Source organism: Tursiops truncatus, chromosome 14, assembly GCF_011762595.2.
Source record: "Tursiops truncatus isolate mTurTru1 chromosome 14, mTurTru1.mat.Y, whole genome shotgun sequence".
NCBI lineage: Eukaryota > Metazoa > Chordata > Mammalia > Artiodactyla > Delphinidae > Tursiops > Tursiops truncatus.
In genome coordinates this window covers 32,217,252-32,238,834 of record NC_047047.1, presented here as the reverse complement: position 1 = coordinate 32,238,834, position 21,583 = coordinate 32,217,252, and the positions used below count along the sequence as shown (strand labels likewise).

At 39.5% G+C, this 21,583-nt stretch overlaps 1 long non-coding RNA gene across 1 annotated transcript in view; it reads right to left on the bottom strand.

The window, feature by feature from the left end:
* The window catches only part of LOC109551235 (uncharacterized), a 107,298-nt gene that overhangs the window by 22,835 nt on the left and 62,880 nt on the right, over positions 1 to 21,583 (bottom strand). The window contains exons 9-13 of the long non-coding RNA XR_004521770.2: positions 19,616 to 19,804; positions 18,226 to 18,405; positions 4,488 to 4,583; positions 1,550 to 1,649; positions 675 to 748 (exon numbers count right to left, since the gene is read on the bottom strand). This is a non-coding gene — a long non-coding RNA (uncharacterized lncRNA). The remainder of the gene's footprint in view (positions 1 to 674; positions 749 to 1,549; positions 1,650 to 4,487; positions 4,584 to 18,225; positions 18,406 to 19,615; positions 19,805 to 21,583) is intronic.

Here is a 21,583-nt window from a genome sequence, read left to right as displayed (position 1 = left end):
TGATGAATTTAAACAATGGGATGGAATGCAGGCCATTCAACACGTAACCCACGATTTTAAATTTAATAAAAGACCTTGTAGCTTTATACTCAAACATCCTCATGCTGAAGGTTGAATTCAAACACACTTGCACTTCAGCCTGAGCCCGTAATGAGCAAACTCCAAATTCCAAAAACCTGAGTTTACCCTTTTTCATGAGAAATAATAAAGCATCCATGAAATGTTTTCACGATGAACCGTGGATTGCAGATTTTCAGGGTCGTTGGTGACATCATGATAGATGAGGAGATTTATCTACATGTTTGGAAATGTTACACAGCTCAGTCCCTCCACCTGGAAAATATCTTTAAAAGATTAAGGGACTGAGCCCATCTTCATAGTTCATTCCCTTTCGTTCTAGTTTCAACTTTATTCCCTATCCTTGCTCGTTCTCAGTTACTACCGCAACCTTGTGAAAAACGTGTTGACCAGGGCTTCATTCACCATGGGATTCTGAGAAGGGTCTTAGGGAAGAATTGGGTAATCCATCATCATCTCTTTAAACTCAGATTCTGTAGCCTGGGCTTAAGGCCTGGCATTCCTGCGGCTTTGGTAACTGTTTCTCCACATTGTCCAAAATCCCTCAAAAGAATTCCTCATTGTTTCAGAACCTGAGCAGTGTTATTGCACTGTACCTCATTTCTATGTCTGTATCTGGCTTTTGATCCGTGCAGTCCTTGTGTTTTTCTATAGCATTCATGCCTGGAGCCTGAAAAACAAATTCCAAGATTATAGTAGAATTACATACAGCCAAAATTACATTCATTAGAGCTAAAGTTTTCAGGTTGCCTGATACTTGTCCATCCAATCACACTGACCATAAAAATTGAGTCTGCATAAACCTGTTAACCACTTTAGATTCTTCCACAAAAATGAAGACCTCTAACTAGACTGTAAATGCTAACGTATATGCAGGTGAATAAAAGTAGGAAGATAAAACAAGTGGTGACAATTGATGCCTTCAAGCACTAAGGTTTAGCGACTGTCCAAAAGTCTCAGGTGGAATAGGCACAGGACAGGATTTATATTATAAAAGTACATTCTAAATCCCTAATAAAGAAGGCATAGCTCATTTTTCACCTCTGCATATTCAAAGCAATCACATTTCGTTTATTGTCAGCTTTGAAAATCATGACTAAGTCATCTGGAATTTAGAAATAAACAACAAAGAGTAGTCAGATACGGATGCCTCGTTTTTTACTTTATCGGGAGATTTTTAAGTCCATGGAAAAAAAGACAAGCAGAATGACCCCGGCTTCACCTTCAATCCCTTCAGTGCTTCCATAAACATTCTGTCCCACACTTTCACCTCGCTCACATATGTCACCTTGTAATGTTCCTGTGTGTATGTCTTACCTACACAACTAGACTGTAAGTTCCTTTAGGGGAGGGTCTTTATCATCTTTTAATCCATCCTGGAAGCACTGAGAATAATTCAAGGCCATAAGTTCTAGCTGACTCGAGAGACACTCCTCAGGACCCCATCAAGGCCATCAGTTGCACAGCTTACCAATTTCACTGTAGTCATCTGCAACGGGTCTTCCTAAATCACTGCTAAGGACTCAGGTCTCCAGAGCTCCACGGAGTATCACCACTTAATATTCCCAGCACTGCCATAGAAAACAGTTTCATATGCAAATATAGCCACTCAGCTTTCTGATCAGAGAAGCTTCACATTAAGGAAAGGCTGCTGGAACATCTGGTGTCCCATCAAGTTTCGAATATCACCATCAGGAAAGAGTGAGCCCCATTTGGAGCGTCAGGATAAAGGCACTAGCTTCTGGCTGAGCCCCCGATGCATATTGCTGATGGAATCTGAAGACAAGAGTCATTTGCTCTAAGTCTGTGACAAATGATATAGGTTCTGGCAGATAAGAAAGAACTGAAATTTGAACCTGTTTTAAGGCCACAGGATCTTACGTTCACTAGTGCTCTGTTGTCTTCATTCTCATTCCCTGATTTAAAAAAAAGTCTCTGCAATTTTCTGGGGGGTGAAGTAAGGATTGGTGGGCAATACCACTGAGCCACTATAGACGAAGGAACTTCCAAAAATCAGAGGTTGAGCAAAGAGTTGGGTGTAAAGCTGAAATCTAAAGAATCGAAAGCAGACCTTGAAGCAAAGGCTAAAACCAAGGGGCCCGAAGCAGGAATGGAAAGTAGAAATCCAGAGTTAGGAGCTGAAGCCCTGGTGGATCAAAAGTGATCAATCTAATACCAATGAGCTATAGTCTAAAATATGGCCTTTTTTTTTTTTTTTTTTTGCTTGCTCTCATATACCCTTTTAAAACAGATGCTTAGATAAGCCATAAAGAACAAAGGAAAAATGTACATTGCCTCTTCTTGGTGTTTCTTTCATCTCACAGGAAAAATGACAGGGCTTTCTAAACTTAGCCAGTGGAAAACTCAGACCCAATGTGAGTCTTCTTGAAGTAGGAGGTTGGATCGCTTGACCTCTCTTCTTAACCTCATCTAGTGCATCAAGTTGAAAAACTAGCCCTGACCTTTTGCAACAAATCCTTGAATTCCCCATTTTGGGTTTTGTGGCTGCATGAGAGGCAGGGCTTGGTCTTATTAGGCTGGGTGAAGGTGGAAGTGGTAAAGATGTGGTTGATACCCTTCAGTGGGGGTCATTAGAGGTGCAAAATGATACACTCAGGCTGAATGAATGGCCAGAGGTTCCACACAGCTTCCTCCTCCTCGGCCTGATACCTGTCAGTTACATTTCATCTCGTATTGCTCTTCAGTCTGCCAGTGGGCAACTGGTAGACCTTTCTAACTGACCTAAAACATCTCCAGGCATCCTGATGCCAGAGCTATGGTGGCAATCAGGTTATAGGTTAATGGTCAGCTGTGAGGTTAAATTAACTTAAATCTGATAATGCAGACTTGGGTTGGCTACTTACCAACTCTGGGGCTTTGAGCAAACTACTTAATCTCTTTAAGACTAGGGTGTTAAATTTGTCAGATGGTTTTCTTCCAGATGTATGTATTCATTAGAGATTTGTCAAATGGTTTTCTTAGGATGTATGTATTCATTAGAGAGGCACATGAGGCTGATGATGGTGATGACGATGATGATGACGATGGTGGTGGTGGTGGTGGTGGTGATGATGATACCTGTCAGCCACTTTACCCAACAGCAATTAATTTTCTCCTGGTATAGGTCAGCCAGCTCTGCTCCAGGCAAGACTCAGCGATTCAGGTTGTACCTAGTAAGTGGTTCTGACTGGAGCCCCATTAAATCCTCTGCAACTGCACAAGGGAAGAGGAAAGCAAGAAAGCCAAGAATCTCATGGAGATTTAAGAGGTGGAGTCTCTTCACACCCCATTGACCAGAATCAGTCCCACAGCTTGACCTAGATTCAGTGGGCTTGGGGAATGTTCCAGAAAGAGGAGGGGAAACACACACATTGGTAAGTATTGCTAGGATCTGCCCTAGCCACCGTGGAGGCAGTTCATCTAGCTATTGGCAGCAGTTCGTGGAACTGGGCATGGAGAATCTGGAGCAGTAGAAACCAGGCTATGAATCAAAGAAGCAAGGGCTATAGCAGAGATTAGGAGGACACATCTTCATAGATGGGGAGCTGACGAGGGATAAATGTAACCATTTTAGTGGGCCCGCTCATCATCACCTCATTTATCCAATACTTTCCTGGATAAATGAGAGTGGGAATCCCTCCTTAGTCCAATCCTAACTAACATGATGTGAAGCCTGGATGTCTTTGTAAAGCCACTTTCCGAAAGCTGTTGAGATTGCTATAAATTGGTACAGTCAGGAAGAGCTTCAAAGAAAGTTAAGAACTTGATCTATGTTTTCAAATACGCAAAGAACTAGACAATTGATACAAGGGTGAAAAGTTCATATGCTGTTAGCTGTTTTGTCCCCTAGTTACCAAGGAAGATGATGAAAATTAAAGAAGGGAGGGTCACTAAAATTTTTGGTCATAGAATGAAAATGGTCATAGGATGAAAATATATCCTTCCATTTAAAAAAAATTTTAATGTTATAGGCAAATTATTTTTTAAAAGATACCTTCTTCAGCCATAAGTTCTGAGCTTGATGGTACAGACTTCATGTTTACAGATGAAGGGAGAGTTGCAATGTAGAAAATTGCCAAAAAGCATCCCTAATCTTCTTACAAAATTGTCTAAGAGTCTCATGATACATGTGCTTTCTGCTTTAACTGAACAAAGAAAAAAAAAAGGGAGGGTAGGGGGAGGAAAGTAAGTATTGTGACAAGCAATGGACCTAAGGGAAAAGAAATACTCAGAAAGTGATCAATAATTCTTCCATATTTTCTTCTAGGGTACAAGGGAAAAAGTCAAGGGCTTTACCACCAAGTTTAGATAAAGTCTAGTAGCTTGAGAACTTTTCATGCCAAAGCATCAGTGTTCAATCCCTAGAGATACTATATGTGTGTTATAAAAAGAAAATGGAACCAACTTACAGTTCACGCACCTACAGATCTTCCTCACTTGAGTGACTTCTTCTCAATTATTAGAGGCCCGTAGATGAGTGAAAATGTAAGTCTGTTATGTAGCACCTGATAAGAGAAATATGGAGAGGCTGATATATACACATTACCCAGTTGTTATATTTATTATACTTTACTTTAATTAGTTTTCCTTTTAAAGCTAAAACATGATCATAGGTAATGGAATTTAATTAACGTTTACAGGTCTGTTCCAACAAACAATGTAACCTTTTTTTTTTTTTTACGGTACACAGGCCTCTCACTGTTGTGGCCTCTCCCGTTGCAGAGCACAGGCTCCGGACGCACAGGCTCAGTGGCCATGGCTCACGGGCGCAGCCGCTCCATGGCATGTGGGATCTTCCCAGACCGGGGCTCGAACCCGTGTCCCCTGCATCGGCAGGCGGACTCTCAACCACTGTGCCACCAGGGAAGCCCGTAACCTATTTTTAATGCATTTCTAAGAGCAGAAGCATTTACCTTTCTCTGTGATATAAGTTATCTATACCGAAACAACTTATTTTCTCTAAAACCATTTCTTCCTCCTGAAGCTCCTAACTCTTATAATGATTCCCCCCATGTTGGTTATTTATCTTTTGTTTCTCAGGCCCACAGCCTTCCCTTCTACACTCTGCTGGGTATTGCTGGGGCTGGAAGCCTGCAAACTACATTTCCCAGATTCCTTGCCAGCTGACTTCTTATTCATGTTCTGTCAGTTGGAGGAACTGTTCGAAGATTAGAAAGTGGGAGGAAAGACAGAAGCAGTGGTTTGGTTTTTTTTCCTCTGCTTCTTATTTCAACAGCACAGCAGTCGCTAGGAATTTCTGATGGTATGGTGACAGCAGGCGCAGAGGAACTACAGCCACTAGAGCCCCAGAGTGGGCAGCCGAGACCATGGTTCTGGTTACCCCGAGGCAGCATTCCGTCGGAAGTTTGGGCAGCAGCAGGTCTGGGCTCCTAAGCTCCAGTCCAAGAGCACCAGAAGCTTCCTCCTTTTTCCATTAGTCTGTCCAGGTATAAAGCCTTGACGTCATGCATGACCATTCTCCCTCTCTGGTACAGCTTGTCAATCATCTTTTGCTTCATAATATGCTTCACACACGTATATTCTTTCTTTTCTATTCTCATTTACTCTGCCTTGGCCCACTCCATTCCCTGCTTCTTTCATGGGACCCCACAATATTCCCCCAGACACGAAACTGGGAGAGACCTGCGTTTAAATTTCAGTTCTTCCAGTTACTTGCTGTGTGGCCTTGGACAAGTGATTTCACTTCTTTAAGACTCAGTTTCCTCATCTGTAGTAATAATAAGCAAAATTCGTTAGGTTATTGAGAACTACAATGTACTTGGGGCTCTGTTATCATTCTCTATTTTAATACTTATCATAATCCCATGATGTATGTGTTATGATTCTTTCATTTTTATAGTTGAAAAAACTGAGGTTCAGCAGAGTTAAGGAACTTGCTTAAGATCTCACTGCTGATTAAGGGAGGAAGCTGGGGTTGAACCCAGGTACCTCTGACTTAAAAGACTGTGCTCTGAAGCTTCTTTAAGTGCAGATCATAATATAGATATTGTGAGGTTATTGCAATGATTAAATGAGATGTGTAAGGCGTGTATAGGGCCAACATATAATAAGCATGTAATGAATGATGGATTTTATGTCATAAAAGTACTATAGTGTTCTTTATATCTTATATAGTCTTCTTTATATCTTATTACATGTGTATATCAATAGCCCTGTATATCCTGCTTTGATCATCTTAACGCAAATGATTGGGTGTTTATCCCCCCTAGAAACTTATATGAGAGTTAATAGGAAAAAAGGTTTTGCCTTACAGTTAGTTTTGCTGGAACATATAAGTTTTATAGACAGACTCATACTCGCATTGAAGTACCCATATATTTCCTTATGTATTAATTTGTTCATACATGAATATACACTTTTCTTTTTGTGTAGGCATAGTCTTAGTTGACATTTCCTGGATAAATGAGAGTGGGAAGCCCTCCTTAGTCCAACTTCCGGGAAGCAGGAGTTGGCCCAAGGAGGTCAAGAGCAACCCAATTAGAGAAAAAGGGGGAAAATCCTAAAGGCAGATCCCATGCAAGCCTAGAGTTAGAACACAGATCCAATGAATTCTGTTTCAAAATACAGTATATTTTTTCACGTAGTCTAGCTATGTTCTTCACCGAACCACTGGTTTTATTCGTTTCAGTAATAATGTTTTATACACCAAAGTCAAAAATTAGCAAAATTAGGAACCCAAGCAAACTTTTGGTATCTTCTGTGATCAATTCTTAAAGTTTCTGGAGCATCACCTCATCTTCAAAGGATTTTGTTTATTTTTAAAGCAACCTGTCTCTCCTTTCTTACCATCCGTGGATAATTAGAATTAGCTCCTCAGGAGGCTCATGGTATAGCAAAAAGAGGAGTGAATGGGAATCAGGAGACCTGGGGTCTGATGGTGACTCTGATGCTAAACACCTTTGTGAACTTTTTGAGCCTTCATTCTCTCCTTTGTACAATGAGACCTGCAGTTCCACCTGGTGCAGAAATTTTTATTTTAATTAAGAATGCTGGGGCTTCCCTGGTGGCACAGTGGTTAGGAATCCACCTGTCAATGCAGGGGACATGGCTTCGAGCCCTCATCCGGGAAGATCCCACATGCCGTGGAGCAACTAAGCCCGTGTGCCACAACTACTGAGCCTGCGCTCTAGAGCCCGCAAGCCACAACTACTGAGCCCACGTGCTGCAACTACTGAAGCCCGCGTGCCTAGAGCCCGTGCTCCGCAACAAGAGAAGCCACAGCAATGAGGCCTGTGCACCGCAACGAAGAATAGCCCCTGCTCACCACAACTAGAGAAAGCCCGCGCGCAGCAAAGAAGACACAACACAGCCAAAAAGAAAAAAAAAAAAGAATACTATTCCATTCTGATTCATTGCAATGAATTGAAGCATACCCAAAGTGTGAATTTGGCTGCATTCCAAAATTCTGCCTCTGGGAACTCTAATCTTAACAATTTCACAGAACATTCAGTTGACCAAACGCTCTGAGCAACCACTCCGTGTGCATTTGCTTAATGTTCTGGAGGATGTGGGACCCAGTACCAACCTCCAAGAGCTTATCGTCGAACTGGTGAAGCAACACCAAAGAGAAAATGCAAGTACAGGGTGAAATGGGACATGAATCAATTTTTTTGAGTGCTAAGCAGACAATAGTGTTGGCAACAATCACGGACAAAGGAGAAGGCATGGGCCATTTGAAGAAGAGTTTAAAGGCAAGTTTGACCAAAGTGGAATGAGTGAAGGAGAGGGAGAGGATGAGCAGAAAACAGTATGGGCAAAGAGTGAAAACTCTCGAATGCCCATATAAGAAAACTTGACTTCATTCCCCACACAATAGGGAACCATCATTAGGTTTTAAACAAGAAAATGATAACTTCTAAAGAATCATGAAGGCTGTCAGAATTGTTATTGGTCATGACATACAGATGTTTCATACATCTGAATGAACTGCTAAACCTTCAGAGCTTGGTCTTTATCTCATTTAATTGGATGAGTTGGACGGGTTCTCACAATCCATAAGAGTTTTATTTCAAACATACAAGTCACACTTACAGACATTCTTTTAAGTGTCTTTTGCTTCAATTAAGATACCTCCAACTTAAAGTGAATAAAGATCAAAACTGGTAGCTAGCGACAAAGTAAAAGCATCAAAGAATCCCAGTCTCTAGAACTTTCTCTTTCTTATTTAATTTTTTAACTAGATGTTATTTTACAAGGGGCTATTGAGCCTTTACACTCCTCTCACATCTTTATACACATGTTGCTTATTCATTTCTTCAGTTTTGCAGTAAAGTTAAAACTCTGTCTTCATCCCAAGAAGGCAATTGGTTACATTTTAGGGGACGACAATGCCAATCACTTGGGTGGCTGGTGGATATTTCCTTGTTGTGTCATATTTAAAAGAACCAAACAGAAAACTTCCAGCATTCACCACCAAGGATTGGAGAGAGAAGAAATATCTATCTATTATCATGAAACTTTGCTGTTTTCTCTACTGAATTAACTCCAATCATTTTTAAGAAAGAACATTTCAATACATTTTTCTGACAGGTAGGAAATTAACTACATACCAGAAGCTATTGAATTCGACTTTAACAGTATCAATAAACATTTCTGATTAAATTATGAAATTGATTTTATAATTTTGACTGTTATGTTTTTACATCAATATCATCATATGGCAGTAAATGTAGTTACCACTTCCTTATTGATCTCAGACATGGCACTCTAAAGTATTCATTTGACTATATTACAAAATCAAACTTGATTTCTTGTAGTACTGCAGTAACTTCAGGTCATAATCTAGTCTGAAGAATCAAAATAGATGAATTATTCAGTTATTAAAAGACATATTTTTCCTTGGAGGAAAAGGAACACTTTGGTCAAGTCATCCTTAATGATTGTGTTATAGGATATTTCTCCATGTGGGATTACTTTGTGTGGGTCTCACACAAATATACTATTGCCTCCCACTTATGTGTTATCAATCATGTTTCTTGTGAATAACATAAACACCACTCGAAGAGAAAGAAATGTTTATCCTTCCTACTTAGGGATTCAACCAAAATGCAATGTTTCCATGACTTTAAAAACCAATGTCTTGGTCTCCCCAGCGCATCCCATCAAAATAATACTAATATATTGAGCCGTTGCATTTCCTGGGAGAGTTACATACCTTATGTGTCTTTCACTGGATACATTTTTTTTATTAGAGTATAATTGCTTTGCAATGTTGTATTAATTTCTGCTGAAAAGCTAACTGACTCAGCTCTATGTATACATATATCCCCTCCCTCTTAGACCTCCCTCCCACCCACCCACCTGCCCCATCCCACCTATCTAGGTCATCACAGAGCACTGAGCTGAGCTCCCTGTGCTATAAAGCAGGCTCCCACCAGCTATCTATTTTACACATGGTAGTGTATTTATGTCAAATCTGATCTCCCAATTCATCCCACCCTCCCCTTCCCCTGCTGTCCATATATCTGTTCTCTACATCTGTGTCTCTATTCCTGCCCTGGAACTAGGTTCATCTGTACCATTTTTCTAGATTTCACATATATGCATTAATATACAATATTTATTTTTCTCTTTTTTGACCAATTCACTCTGTATGACAGACTCTAGGTCCATCCATGTCTCTACAAATGACCGAATTTCATTCCTTTTTATGGCTGAGTAATATCCCATTGTATATATGTACCACACCTTCTTTATCCTTTCATCTGTCGTTGGACATTTAGGTTGTTTCCATGTCCTGGTTATTATAAATAGTGCCACAATGAATATTGGGATCTATGTGTCTTTTTGAATTATGGTTTTCTCAGGGTATATACCCAGTAGTGGGATAGCTGGGGCATATGGTAGTTCTATTTCTAGTTTTTTAAGGAACCTCCATACTGTTCTTCATAGTGGCTGTATCAATTTACATTCCCACCAACAGTGCAAGAGGGCTCCCTTTTTTCCAGACCCTCTCCAGCAATTATTGTTTGTAGATTTTTTGTTGATGGCCATTCGGACTGGAGTGAGGTGATACCTCACTGTAGTTTTGATTTGCATTTCTCTAGTTATTAGTGATGACGAGCATCTTTCAGGTGCCTCTTCGCCATCTGTATGTCTTCTTCAGAGAAATGTCTATTTAGGTCTTCTGCCCACTTTTTGATTGGGTTGTTTATTTTTTTATTTTGAGCTGCATGAGCTGTTTGTATATTTTGGAGATTAATCCTTTGTCTGTTGCTTCATTTGGAAATATTTTCTCCCATTCTGAGAGTTGTCTTTTCTTCTTATTTGTGGTTTCCTTTGCTGTGCAAAAGCTTTTAAGTTTAATTAGGTCACATTTGTTTATTTTTGTTTTTATTTTCATTAATCTAGGAGATGGGTCAAAAAGATCTTGCTGTGATTTATGTCAAAATGTGTTTTTCGTGTTTTCCTCTAGGAGTTTTATAGCATTTGGTCTTACATGTAGGTCTTTAATCCACTTTGAGTTTATTTTTGTGTATGGTGTTAGGGAGTGTTCTTTTTTTTTTTGAATTTTATTTTATTATTTTGTACAGCAGGTTCTTACTAGTTATCTATTTTATACATATTACTGTATATACGTCAATCCCAGTCTTCAAATTCATCCCACCCCCCCACCCCTGCTTGCCCCCCTTGGTGTCCATACTTTTGTTCTCTCTATCTGTGTCTCTATTTCTGCCTTGCAAACCAGTTCATCTGCACCATTTTTCTAGATTCCACATATATGTGTTAATATACGATATTTGTTTTTCTCTTTCTGATTTGCTTCACTCTGTCTGACAGACTCTAGGCCCATCCACGTTTCTACAAATGAGCCAATTTCATTCCTTTTTATGGCTGAGTAATATTCCATTGTATATATGTACCACAACTTCTTTATCCATTCATCTGTTGATAGGCATTTAAGTTGCTTCCATGATATGTCTATTGTAAATAGTGCTGCAATGAACATTGGGGTGCATGGTTTTTTGAATTATGGTTTTCTCTGGGTATATGCCCAGTAGTGGGATTGCTGGGTCATACGGTAATTCTATTTTTAGTTTTTTAAGGAACCTCCATACTGTTCTCCATAGTGGCTGTATCAATTTACATTCCCACCAACAGTGCAAGAGGGTTCCCTTTTCTCCACACCCTCTCCAGCATTTATTGTTTGTAGATTTTCTGATGATGCCCATTCTAACGGGTGTGAGGTGATACCTCATTGTAGTTTTGATTTGCATTTGTCTACTAATTAATGATGTTGAGCAGCTTTTCATGTGTCTCTTGGCCATCTGCATGTCTTTTTTGGAGAAATGTCTACTTAGGTCTTTGGCCCATTTTTTGATTGGGTTGTTTGATTTTTTAATATTGAGCTGCATGAGCTATTTATATATTTTGGAGATTAATCCTTTGTCTGTTTCTTTGTTTACAAATATTTTCTCCCATTCTGAGGGTTGTCTTTTCGTCTTGTTTATAGTTTCCTTTTCTGTGCAAAAGCTTTTAAGTTTCATCAGGTCCCATTTGTTTATTTTTTATGTCCATTAGTCTAGGAGATGGGTCAAAAAAGATCTTGCTGTGATTTATGTCAAAGAGTGTTCTTCCTGTGTTTTCCTCTAAGAGTTTTATAGTGCCCGGTCTTACATTTAGGTTTTAATCCATTTTGAGTTTATTTTTTGTGTATGGTGTTAGGGAGTGTTCTAATTTCATTCTTTTAAATGTAGTTGTCCAGTTTTCCCAGCACCACTTATTGAAGAGACTGTCTTTTCTCCATTGTATGTTCTTGCCTCCTTTTTCATAAATTAAGTGACCATACGTGTGTGGATTTATCTCTGAGCTTTCTATCCTGTATCAGTGATCTATATTTCTGTTTTTGTGCCAGTACCATATTATCTTGATTACTATAGCTTTGTAATATAGTCTGAAGTTGGGGAGCATGATTCCTCCAGCTCCGTTTTTCTTTCTCAAGATTGCTTTGGCTATTCGGGGTCTTTTGTGTTTCCATACAAATTGTCAAATTTTTGTTCTAATTCTGTGAAAAATGCCATTGGTAATTTGATAGAGTTTGCATTGAGTCTGTAGGTTGCTTTTGGTAGTATAGTCATTTTCACAATATTGATTCTTGAAAATGTTTCTGTTATATGGCCAACACTTAAAACCAATGGAAATTTTTATTCAGCAAAAAATAAATATAATAATTTATACATCAAATAATAGATTTTCAATAAATAGACTCCAGAATCTTCAAGTTGGAAGCAATCATAAAGCTCAATTAATCCAGTGTTCCCCAGAGCAGAATTGTCCTGTGTACCATCCCAGAAAATGACCAACTGATCTATCTTAACAGCACTGGAGCCAGAGGACTTTCTCTTTTGTAGATAGGTCATTCCATTCATGAATAATAGTGAACATTGGAAGTTTCTTCTTATAAAACACTAAAATTTATTTACTGATTGATTTAATGCTTAAAGGGGGAAGGCATTATGAAAACTGTCACTTCAATAAAAGTGAGTCTAGCCCTAGATATTAGTCTCCTATTTTATTATAAGACTATCTTACTGGTTTAATTTATGCAGGATAAGAAAATCTCTGAAAGGAAAGATATTTCCAAAAAGTTTGAAAGAGATAAAACAACAGAAATCTAATATTTTTATTAAACTGACCAAGATGTTGGATTTCTACAGAGCTGGAGATTTGAAAAGCACGTGACAGTACATGACTTATTGCTCCAAACTCATTAAAATGAGCACTGCTCTCACTAGGATGATACCTATTCATTATTTTAACAATTAATGGATAGGCTCTGAGATAGAATGATTAATTCAATAATTTATTTGTTAGGCAACTCTATGGAGTGTATTCTTCTCTGTGTCCAGCTCTCTACAAGACTGTTAAGAGTAAGCTGAGCATAATCTCTCCTCTCACAAGCCAGTGGGAGAAACAGACAGCAACTAAGAATGCAGAGAGCACATAGTGTGCAAAGAGAAGGTTCTGTGATCAGAAGGAGAAAGCCCAGTTTCCACCAGGAGTTCTATCCTGATTTGCTTGTCTTGCCTGGATTACTGCAACTGGCCTTCTAACAACCAATTCAATTCTGCTTCACTCAAATTCACTTTTCATACTTGTTCGTGATGATTTTTCTAAAATACTAACCTGACTATGCTATTCCCTTGCCTTCAAGCAAAAGTGCATGCTCCTTGGTATGATATACAGTCGTGTATAAGAAGTTCCTACTGTCCTCCAGCCATTTCTCTCAGGACCAGCCCCACCTCATACCTTGTCCTCCAGCCACACTGACCTCCTTGTGGATGTCCAGACACTCAGGGCTGGCTCACCTCTGGGTCTTCATCCACAAGGATCTCTTTACTGAGGATGACTGTCCTTCCTTGTTTTCTTCGTAGAACAAATTCGATTGAAGCCTCAGATCCCAGCCCGAAGTATCTTTTCAGGAAGTCATTCTGAGTCTCCCAATCGGGGTCTGGCATTTTTCTTCTTGGTTCAAGAGCACATTGTGTTTACCTTAATTATGGATAGTAAGTCATTGAAAGCCTGTAGCGATTATGATCCATATACCACTTAGGTTTTGTGATCACCTTATCCAAAGAGAGAGAGCGAGAGGGAGGGATGAGGGAGAGATGGAGGAAGGGAGGAAGGGAGGAAGGAAGGAAGGGAATGCACCTATTTCATAGGTTATTATTAAGCAGTAAAGAAAATTTTTGTGTAAATAAATTATTTAACCTACATCTTCCATAGATCTCAACCTTTCTTGAGTGTCGATAATTATTAAATTGATAAATATTTAAAAGATGGGTGAGTTAGTGAGATTCTGTTAGTGGCTTTGAGTGGCCCAAAGGAGTATTTACAATGTTCACAGATTATATTCCAAGCCTTGTCTGCTCAGACATCCTTTAAGTAACTTAGTACCATGAAAGCTCCAGGTTGACTGCAGGTAAAGGACAGTCAGCATGGGCTTCCTTGGAGCAAAAGTAGCTCTAGTGCTGACAGAGGGAAGGTTTGACTCATCAGATTTGAGTAGCACAATCTCATTCTTTACTGGTTACTATACTGAAGTTCATCTAAGGATAAGAAAAGGTAGACAGACTTGCATGGAGGCAGATTCTACAATAGCAACACTGACAGGCAACCTGAGGACATTTATCCTTAACATTGTTCAAAAGAGAAGGTTCATTCTTACAAAAACAATCATCGGTACTATCCCTAAGCCTCAGAACTTGAATTCAACTTAAAAAGCAACAGGGCTTTCTTTTCCTTCTTACTTCACTGTTTTTAAACTTTTGATGTTTTAAAAGTTTTAAATAAACTGCTCATTTAAAGTTCACAGAAATTTTTTCTCTGATACTGAAACTTCAATTCCACCTTTGCAGATTAAAATAACATTACTTGTGTCTGTGATGCCCCCATGGAGAGAGGGTAATAAGCCACATGCACTTGGGGACATGGGAGACTCCTTTTGGAAAGTAAGCAAACATTACTCAATGCAAAACTTCCTCAGGCAGACTTATAAGATCTAAAATGGAAAATTAAGTGTTCATGCTATATAGATTCATCACGACTCTTGGAACAGGAATTAGAAGAGTGTGATGTAGACCAGGGTTTGGCACACATTTCTGTAAAGAATCAGAGAGTCAATATTTTAGGCTTTTCAGGCCATATGATCCCTGTTTCAGCTACTCAGCTCTGCCATTGTAGGCAAAAAGCAGCTACAGACAATATGTAAACAAACGAGTATGGCCGTGCTTTGATGAAACTTATTTGTGGGCACTGAAATTTGAATTTCATGTAATTTTTCCATGTCACAAGATATTCTTCTTTTGATTTTTTTCTTAATCATTAAAAATCATTCTTAACTCCTAGGACATTCAAAAACAGGCAACGGGCTGGATTTGGGCTGTCAGGCTATATTTTATCCAGCCCTACTCTAGAAAATATAACAAGGCACCTCTGGGCTATTAGGTAGAAACCAAGCTAGGCTGCAGGTAAAGTAAAGGATGAGGATTAGACTGCTCCTTCCCAGGAGTATGGGTACCCTTGGGGAAGCTTACAGGGACTCTCTGGGTAATACTCTGCCAATTCCCAGGAAAGGGATGAGAATACATTCAAATATTTTTACATGCTTGCTATATTTTTCACTTTTCATATATTGCCTCATTTAAGGCTTAAAATGGCCATATGAGGGCATTTTTATTCCTTTCATCCGCATTTTACAGACATGTAAACTGAGGCCATAAACGGTCGTATAACCTGGCCCAAGTCACACAGCAGCAAGCAGCAGGCATGAGATTCTCACTCAGTCTGCCTAACTGCAGGGTCCGTATGTTTTCTGTTCTACTACCCACAGCACGATGTCCCTGAATCTGCCACTACCTTTGGAATTCACCATGTATAACCGGCAAGTGAATGAACGGTGTGGGAGTCACTGACAGTGGCATTCAAGGCCTTCCATACCTGCTTCCTTGATACACATGACGAGGCTTCAATCTTGCTGTCCAACTCCTCTCCCACTCGTCCCTTACATGAACTCTTTGAATCCTGAAGATGTCCTGCCTCTGTGTTTTTGCCAAGGCCATTTCCTATCCAGAAATTCCTGGCCTCCAAGGCCCAGTTCAGATATTACCAGTACCAAGAGCCTTGCCTGGACCAGAACCTGAAAGGGACTCTTTTAACATGTGATTACCTTGTACCTCCCAGCTGCCCTCAAGATTATAGTCATTGATGTTTAGGTCTTATCCACCTGTTATTAGCTCCCTGAGGACAGATAAAGTACCACATGAATCTTTGAACCTTCGTATATATTACATAGGTTGAGTGCTCAGTATTTGCTAAATGAGTGAACAATAAGATTCTTTATCCAAATAAAAAGCTACTGTCATCCTCAGTAAAATAAAGGGTAGATCCTTTAAGATGGACAATGGAGGGATGCTCTCCAACAGGGACGAGTGATTAGGCCACTTGATTTTGTCCCTCATATTGGACATTCAGCTCTCCCTGGCTATCAGCTCAACACGTCAACCCTGGGGCAGAGAAGGAACTTCTGCCTCTTTCACATTCTGTCCCAAGTATGGGCACAACCTTTTCCTAAATTCCCCGTAGTACAGCTGAAATGAGGCAGAAGCATTTAAACAAGAGTTTACTAGAGGTTAGAGGATGACAAAAGGGAAATACACATAAAGAGGGACTAGAAAATGGGATTGTATGAGTAACATATAGTTTACAGTCTGCAGCTGAGTTCAGCCACAGGGAAGCCTGCATGTGGCTGACGCCACCTCACGTCCCCACTCCTGGGAGTGCGTGTAAGTGTCCCTGGATTCTCTGAAATTGAGATTCAGGAAACAGGGTCCCAAAGAGACAAAAGTTTGCTTTGACTCTGGCTATAACTTGCTGTCAAGACTTTCAGGTCTTTTGTTAGAGAAGCTACACTTTATCAGAAAAATAAGTTCCAGGGTGTTAACCTCCTTTAGGTCATAAATCATCTTGATGTGATGCAAAACCTCAAACCTGGGGAGAGGTAAAGGGCAGGAAATCAGAATCTGATACTGGATACAAAAAGAGAAGGGCTGTTTGCTGACTGTGTTGAGAGCAGAAGGTGCAAGTGGTTGAAATTGCAGAGGAAAGGACTTGGGTAGTTATGACAGAGACTTCTTACCAAAAGGATAGTTGGACCAGAGAAAGGCTATGGTTATGGGAAAGGCTATGGATATGGGAAAGGTGTTCCAATGGAACTGAGGTCAGTCACCCTCAGAGTGTCCCAGTTTATGACGGTTTGAAAGTAGGGACAAAGAGGCCAAGGTGTAGACTGAGGGACATTTAGATTTCTTTTCAGCACTGGGTGTCTTTAAATCATGGATTGTGGAATATGGCACTTGAGAACTCAACTTTTAATATAAAATCATGGGCAATTAATATGATTGTATTTTAATTTTTAAAAATTTTGTACTAAAGTATAGTTGACTTACAATGTTGTGTTAGTTTCAGGTGTACAGCACAGTGATTCAGTTTTATATTTTATATATATATATATATTCTTTTTCAGATTCTTTTCCCTTATAGGTTATTACAAAATATTGAGTAGACTTCCCTGTGCTATACAGTAGGTCCTTATTAGTTATCTGTTTTATATTTAGCAGTGTGTTTATGTTAATCCCAACCATAAGAAAATACACTGAATGGTGTTAAGTAGAAACACGAAAAAGATGCATAAACTTTAGTGAGTTATTTATAATAGTTCAGAGAAAGAAAGATAGAGGGAAGGATAGAGAGAGATACTGGAGAAACTTGTTGTGTGACCATAAGCAAGTCAATTTCTTCTGGGTTTCCCTATCTGTAAAATGGGAAATGTTTCCAGGGCTGAGTAAGGATCAAATGAGATAATAGAGGTGAAAGAGTTTTGAAAAGTAGAAGGCACTCTCCCAAATGGAAGGGATTATGATTAGCTAAATGCATTACAGACCCAGCAGCATCAGGAAGGCTCAACCTCTGGCAAACAGCAGTCCAACAGGTGATTTGAGTAAGGCTGAGGTTACATTTTGATTAACCCATATGAAGCCCTTACATCATCTAATGCAATGTGATACACCCAAACGGAGCGCCTTCAAGCCAAATTGAGCCTCTAGTTTCATGTTGTCATGATTGTGTTTTTCATTAACTTCAGTGACCCTTGCAGTTCCTCATCTAAGGAATGGGGGAGCGGGGGGTGTCTGTAAGGAAGCCCGGGAAAGAAGAGAGAAGTTTGGATGCTAAAGCAAGGGGACATTAACTTTCGCAAAAGAGTAAATTTAAAAAACATAAACAAAACCAATAGGTCAGTTAAGCAAGTGGGTCATTTAGACTTGCCAAAGCATGTAATGAAATAGATAAGAATGAGTTTGGGGGGGGGTGGTTTTGTTGTTTGTTTTGTCCCCCAAGGGAAGTACCCGGCAGGGTCATGCCTCGTTATTCATTTATCCCAAGGTTGATATCTTTACTCGGTTTTATGTATAAATAAAAGAAATGAAATTCACTTGACCATAGAGAATAAAACTCTTATTAGAAAAGCAAGAGCGGTGGAGAATATTCTTTGAATACTGTTTTGGTAAGTCCATTATTATAGATTTTTTTAAAAGAAGGAGGGAGACTATTTGCAGAGAAAACACTCACCCAAGACCAAAGCAAAGGAAGAGTCCTGGTTTGGACCTCTTTGGTTGGAAAAGTAGCATTCAGTTCAGCATGACTAACAAGACAGCCAGGCAAATGATTCATCAGGCTCATAACTCAGCAGGTGTATTGCGCACGCCAGCCAAAGAACCATTCGCGGCTCGTCTCAAGCTGTGACCTCCCCTGTGTGGCAAGAACAAGAGAGGAAGATCAGGCCCTCGGGTTTCCTCCTATGGGTGTGTGCACATCATTTTAGTCCATTCCACTCAGAAAATATTTATCAAACACTCCTTCTGTACTCCTAAATGATACTGGTGGTGGCGGGAATGGGAATGGAGGTAAGGAGAGGAGAAGACTATAAAGGAGAAACTATCCCTGCACTCAAGGAATTTATGAACTAATTAGAAAAGTCCATGGAAGCAATTATTGAACTACAAGTTAAGTTATAGTAGTACAAACCCTAAAAGCCAGGACACAGGATATAGCACTAAATGAAAAGAAACATAAAACTAAGAATACACTCAAAATGAAAATTTGACTCAACGATTTTATATATATATGTGTGTGTGTACGTGTGTGTACACGTATATATATGCGTACGTGTGTGTGTGTAAGAGTCACATACACACTAACAATAATAATTATAAAATTACATACCCAAATGTAACCCAAACTGGTTATTTCTGCATATGGGTTTATAGGTGATTTTTTTCCTTATGTATACAATTTTGTACTTTAACTTTCCTGCAGTGAATAGAATTCACTTTTAAAACCAGGAAAATAAATTACTAAAACACACACACACACACACACACACACACACACACACACACATATCACATATGGCAAACGTGAACGCTGTGAGAAGAATAAGGAAATGTCCTAGAGGAATTTTGACTGGAAGGGGCAGAAGCCCTGGGAGATGGATGGATGCTCGTAAGAAGCCCGAGAGGGTCTGATTTTCCACCTGAGACCCACGTGAGGGAAGTGGGCAGTCATCACTGTAAGGCTACATGCAGGAAGAGAGGATGCCATGCAGAGTTCTAGATTCAGATGAAAAGGCCAGGACTGCATAAAGTTGAGCTGTTGGTGAGCTTCACCTCAGGACTGTGACTATCGTCAAAATGATTCATTCTGTAGCAGGAGCAAATTGTATGATTTTGACCAGCCTATCAGCCTTGGCTTCACACACCCTCCTAAGGAAGACCCCTGTGGCATGAACCCTGAACCTTCTCTTCGATTGTTTGGGATAAACAGTAGAAAGCACTGACAAATGGAATGAGCAGAGTCAGGGTAGAGTTTTTGTATTTAGGGGGAAAAATTAGAATTACTAGCTGGAGACAAGGATTTGATTTAAAAGAGGATAAGTGAGAATGGGGGAGTTAGGAGCTACCTGGGCTGTATTTCAAGGAGTTTTTGATGGAAGTTGAGAGAACAAAAAGGATCATTTTCTTCTTTGAGAGACCTGCTGTCTCCATGGTGGTCACAAAGTGTAGCAGAAATAGGAAAAAAAAATGTTTTCCAGTACATTAAGAATGATCTCCCCACTCTGGCATCTTCTAAGATGGGGTCAACAAACTTCCTGGAAAGGGACAGATAGTAAATATTTTCAGCTTTTAGAACCACACAGTGTCAGTCACAGCAACTCAACTTTGCCACAAAAAGTGGACATAGATAAAACATAAACAAATATGGCTATGTCTCAATAAAACTTTATTTAAACAAACAAGCAAAAAACTATTTAAAAAAACCCCAGATTTGGCCTGGGAGCCACAGTTTGCCAACCCCTTCCCTTTGAGAGTAGTAACATTTAAACATCTTTCTATTATTTTCCCCTGACATACTGCTCTTTCTTTGACTCTATACTGTGCATAGACAGGGCCATGTGGTATGTTAGTTATATTCAGGTTACAGCAATAAACACAGCAAGTTCTTTCATTGGCAACTTCAGAGGCATTAGAGCTACAGAACAGGACTATCAGAACATGGCATGATTTTGTTTGTTATTTTTGTATGTGATTTCCTACAATAATCAGGAGGGAAAACCTCATGAGGAGAGAGGGCTTATTTTCAGGAGCTGTCTTATTCATTACACCTGCTATAACAGAATACCATAGACCACGTGGCTTACAAACAACAGAAATATATTTCTTCTGGAGTCTGGGGAGTTCAAGATCAAGGCACCAGCAGAATGGGTGTCTGGTGAGGGCAGCTTCTTGGTTCATAGACGATCACCTTTTTTCTGTGTCCTCACACGGTGGAGAGGACAAGGGAGCTCTCTGGGGTCTCTTTTTTTTTTTAATGTGTGCATCTTCATTTTTTTTTTAATAAAGTATAGTTGATTTACAATGTTTCAGGTATACAGAAAAGTGATTCAGTTATAGATAGATAGATGATAGATAGATAGATAGATAGATGATAGATACATAAATAGAATATAGATATCTAGTTATCCCTCCTTGACCCCTTTCCCCTTTGGTAACCATAAATTTGTTTTCTTTGTCTGCAAGTCTGTTTCTGTTTTGTAAATAAGTTCATTTGTATCTTTTTTTAAAAATTCCACATACAAGTGATATCTTATGATATTTGTCTTTCTCTGACTTCCTTCACTTAGTAAGATAATCTCTAGGTCCATCCATGTTGCTGCAAATGGCATTATTTCATTCTTTTTTATGGCTGAGTAATAGTTCATTGTGTATATAAATAAATATATATACACATATATACATCTGGGGTCTCTTTTTATAAGGGTATTAATCTCATTCATGAGGGTTCTGCTCTCATGACCTAATCACCTCCCAAAGTCCCAACCTCCAAATAACATGACATTAGGGATTAGTTTTCAGCATATGAATTCTGAGGGGACACAAACATTCAGTCTATAGCAAGAGCAAAAAGAAAGAGAGGAGCTGGAACACTGTGTCTCCTTAGTCTAACTTGCATGAAGAAGAACCTCAAGGGGCAGAAAAGGCGGTGACAGATAAAAAGAGGAAACTAAAGTGATCTAAAGAAGAAGAGCAAAGGACCTGGAGCAGGCTGGTCTGGCTTAGCATGGAAAAGTCTATGTGGTTTCTTAAAAGAACATCATTCACTCAGCCCATATCTATAAATCACCTCCTATGTGCACAGTACCCAGGCAGTCATGGGAGAACAAGGCAACAGGATATGGATTCTGTCCTTGAGGAGCTAGTCTGAGAGGGAGCAAGGGGAAGAGACTGTCGTGGGTAGGGGGGGGAAATTATTCATAGCTGGTGAGGAGTAAGGCTCTATAGAGAAGAAAGTCAATGTCGTTGCTGCTCCTTGACCAGGAAAAGGAGATCTGAATTGCCTGGCACTGCTCACTTTTGCATCGGCATGTATT